This window comes from Colobus angolensis, unplaced genomic scaffold, assembly GCF_000951035.1.
Source record: "Colobus angolensis palliatus isolate OR3802 unplaced genomic scaffold, Cang.pa_1.0 Scaffold76, whole genome shotgun sequence".
Lineage (NCBI taxonomy): Eukaryota > Metazoa > Chordata > Mammalia > Primates > Cercopithecidae > Colobus > Colobus angolensis.
The window spans coordinates 2,689,992-2,694,584 of NW_012121376.1; positions in this window are offsets into that span (position 1 = coordinate 2,689,992).

Sequence of the window (4,593 nt, forward strand, 5' to 3'; positions counted from 1 at the left end):
GTGTTAACTCCACCACATCCACCACACCCCTTGTTGAAAGGGATCTGTTCTGAGAGTGGAGGGAAGCTTTGACTTATATTTAATGCTATCTTATATGCTTACTCAAGATCATTGAAAAAAAAAACCATTTACTATGGAAAATGACAAACATGCATCTATCTAAGAAGGCAGAGTGTAATGAACCCCGTGTGCTCACCTAAGGTGGCACCTGGACTGCCCACCTGGGGCCTATCACCAGCTTCCACCTGGGAGCCATCTTCTCTCCTCCATACCCCCATTCTACCTCCCCCAGATTGTTCCGAAGCGAATGCCAAACTAGCTGTCCTCCATCCAGGCAGCGTCCCCGCTGACGGCTGTCTCTGTGCACGTGTTCTTGGAAGATATCAACGGGACAGCCCTGGAGATATTCAGGGTTTAGGTCTCAGCTGTGTGGCCTTGCACAGTGACTTTCCATCTCTGAGCATTCTCCCTGCAGGGCCTTCCTCATGCAGCTTCTAAGGGCTCTGTGTGAAAGCATCTGTGAAATATGGAACACAAGAAATTCTGATTAGTGTTATTCATGTACTTATTTAGTTTTCTGAGATGGAGTCTCACTCCATCACCCAGGCTGGAGTGCAGTGGCACGATCTTGGCTCACTGCAGACCCCGCCTCCCGGGTTCAAGCAATTCTCCTGCCTCAGCCTCCTGAGAAGCTGGGATTCCAGGCGCGTGCCACCATGCCTGGCTAATTTAAAAAATATTTTTGGTAGAGACATGGTTTCACCATGTTGGTCAGGCTGGTCTCAAACTCCTGACCTCAAGTGATCCACCACCTGTCTTGGCCTCCCAAAGTGCTGGGATTACAGGCGTGAGCCACTGTGCCTGGCCTATTTTTGAGACAAGGTCTTACTGTTGCCCAGGCTGGAGTGAGTGGCACAATCACAGCTCCCTGAAACCACCTGGGCTCGAGCCATCCTCCTGCCTCAGCCTCCTGAGTAACTGGGAGTAAATTTTTAAATTTATAATGCCAGCTAATTATTTTTTATTTTTCAGAGATGGGGTCTCTCCATGTTGCCCAGACTGGCCTCATACTCCTGGGTTCAAGTGATCCTCCCGCCTTGGCCTCCCAAAGTGCTGGGATTACAGGTATGGGCCACTGTGCCTGGCCTGATCAGTATTATTTCTTGATAACTGCTTTTTGAAGTATGTTAAAAGCTGAGGAGGGGTAGCTGGTGCCAGGGTGTGGAGGACAGGCTCGTTCAGGTGCAGTCTGTGCCTCACAGAGGGGTGGGAGGGGTAAGCCCCTCATTCTGCTGGGAGCCCAGGAGACCCCCCCAGTGGATGAGTGGGAGAGGGTACCTGCTCTTACCCAGGGAATATGAGATGCTAGTGGCTGCCTTGCAGGTGTTCAACTGCAACACCAGCCACCAGCCAACCAACACCGCAACACCGGGCGCTGTTGGCATATCGGGGCAGACAGCATGAATCACCGTGTTCACCCCCACAGGCTGCCTGCCCCATAGATGCCCACGGTGACTCCGAGTCCAGAAGGCTGGGACTGGAGAAAGAGGCTGGGTGTGGTGGCTCACGCCTATAATCCCAGCACTTTGGGAGGCCGAGGCAGGCGGATCACTTGAGGTTAGGAGTTCAAAACCAGCCTGGCCAACATGGTGAAACCTCGTCTCTACTAAAAAAAACAAAATTAACCAGGCATGGTGGCACATGCTTGTAATCCCAGCTACTCGGGAGGCTGAAGGAGAATCACTTGAACATGGGAGGTGGAGGTTGCAGTGAGCTGAGATCGTGCCATTGTACTTCAGCCTGGGCAACAGAGCAAAACTCTGTCTCAAAAAAAAAAAAAAAGAGTTGGGGTCCTGTGGTCATGAGGGTGGGGGCCACCATTGCCACACTTGCTTGCACCTGCCATCTGGGTCACCCCCACCAAAGCTTTCTGCACCCAGCTCCGTCGTCCGCCCAACCAGCCCGCTGTCCACTCCCTGACATGGGGGAAGCTATCATACGAACTCCCCCAAGTCATAACCCCTGTACCTCTGAATGTGACTTTATTTGGTGACAGGGAGGTGATCAAATTAAAATGAGGTCATTAGGGTGGGCTGTAATCCGATATGACCAGGGTCTTTATAAAAAGGGGAAATTGGGACACAGACATGCCCTGAGGGAAGACGACGTGAAGAAACACAGAGGGAAGTTGCCAGCTACCAGCCGAGGAGCGTGGCCTGGACCAGGTGCCCCCTCACTGCCCTGGGAAGGAACCAGCCTTGCCCACGCCTTGATCGCAGCCTTCTGGCCTCCAGAGTGAGAGAATGATTCTTTTTTTTTTTTTTGAGACGGAGTCTCGCTCTGTCACCTGGGCTGGAGTGCAGTGGCTGGATCTCAGCTCACTGCAAGCTCCGCCTCCCGGGTTCCCGCTCAGCCTCCCGAGTAGCTGGGACTACAGGCATCCGCCACCTCGCCCGGCTAGATTTTTGTATTTTTTAGTAGAGACAGGGTTTTACCGTGTTAGCCAGGATGGTCTTGATCTCCTGACCTCGTGATCCGCCCGTCTCGGCCTCCCAAAGTGCTGGGATTACAGGCTTGAGCCACCGCTCCCGGCTGAGAATGATTCTTGTAGCTTACGTCCCTGGCTGTGGTGTTTGTTATGGCAGCCCAGAGAAATTCGTGCACTTACAGGCCAGGACTGATTCCTGCCGGCTGTGGGCAGGCGGTTGCTCGGAGAGGCTCGTGGATGCCGGGGAACGCCTCCTGATGGGTCCGGGCTTTGAGGAAGCGGGCAGTCCCCCGGCTCCCGCTGTGGACTCCTCTCGCCTGTCATACCCAGCGTGGGCGTGACACCATCATCTGTCCTCACACAAACCAAGACACTCGCTGGAAAAAAATACCAAACCCATTCTGGTGACAGCATGATCCGATCTGGGGGACAGGATTTCTGTCTCCCGCCCCTCCAAACCCAGCTCGGGAATTTGAATAAATTGAGGCTTGCTGGAGGGCTTGTTGTTATGGAAGTGGAGCAATGAGAAGGAAAAACCATGGAGATGGCTATTTTCTTCCTCTTTTTAAAATTTTAAATTGAATAGTTCATGCAAGGAATGCACACAGATTGGGAAGTATATCCTTAGAATTCAGACATGGGCCTTAAGATTTTCACTCTCACCTCTACAGTCTCACACCGTCTGCCTTCCAGAACAAGGAATCCTTTTCAGAGCCAGTTCAAGAATAGGCCACTGAATGAAAGTGGCTTTAAATTTAAATTGTAAATAATTTAGGTTTTGGGGAAGAGAGGCTCCTACAGGTTTCTTTCTCTCTTTGTCCTGCTAAACATATAGCATAGGGTTTGGCCAACTTTTCCTGTAAAGGGCTGGATAGTGAAGACTTTTGGCTTTTGCACAAATGGTCTCTGTGGCAACCCCTGGGCTCTGCCATTGGAGAAACAGAACGGCCATAAGTAATATGTCAATGCACAGGTGTGGCTGTGTTCCAATAAAACTTTATTCACAAAAGCAGGCTGCCGTGGGATTTGGCCCAAGGGATGTGGTTTGCCGAACCCTGATACAGCTCATCTAAGCTCGGAGGAATTCCAGTGTCCACGCGGATCTGCTCTCTCAACCCTAGGGGAAAAAACAGCGTGACCCTGAACCCTGCTGGGTTTGAATCCTGCCTGCGAGGGTTCATTTCTGGGTGACTCTGGCATGTTACCGACTTCTCTGAGCCTGGTTGATAAAAAGGAAATTGCCACAGTCCTCCTCTTTCTGGAGCCCAGCGTGGCTGGCATGTATATATCATTCAGGAAGGGGACCAGGGAGCCCTCCCTTGGGCTGGGAGTCGGAGGTGTGGGAGCTAGAGAAGCTGGGAGGCAGCGGTAATTAACCAGGCGGCCCGCTGGGGGCAGGAGGAAGGGATCAGTGCAGGGAGGAGGGAGCAGGCAGGGGGAGGCACCTCACCTCTCAGCAGAGTTTGGAGTGATCAGCCACTCTTTTTCTAACGCTTGTCTCCGCTCTCTCCTCCTCTAGACTCTGCTGTCCATGTGGCAGGGACCAGAGTCATCTTCAGGAATGTGCCCCAGTCCTTAGCACGAGGTAGGTGCTCCTCAAATCTTAGTTGGATGCACAGATGGGAGATGGGAAGGCCGTTTTGGACGGGGAAAGTGGGTGTCCCTGCTGTCTTCGGGTGGGGTAAGCTGGGGAAGCGGGGAAGGGGCCAGGGAGGGAAAAGCAACAGAACCACAAGATGCATGGCGTGGATAATATTTGGATCCTAATTTTAAGAAATCACATAAAAACATCACTGGGAGCTAGGTGAGGTGGCTCACGCAGAGGCGGGAGGGTCGCTTGAGGCCAGGAGTTCAAGGCAGTAGTAAGACCCCATCTCTGCAAAAAGATTAAAAATTAGCCCAGTGCAGAGGCATGCACCTGTGGTCCCAGCTACTTGGGAGACTGAGGTTGGAGGATCACTTGAGCCTGGGAGTTTGAGGCTGCAGTGAGCTATGAATGTACCACTGTACTCCAGCCTGCGTGACAGAGTGAGACACTGTCTCAAAATAAAATAAAATAAAAATAAAAAATAGGCCAGGCGTGGTGGCTCATACCTGTAATCCCA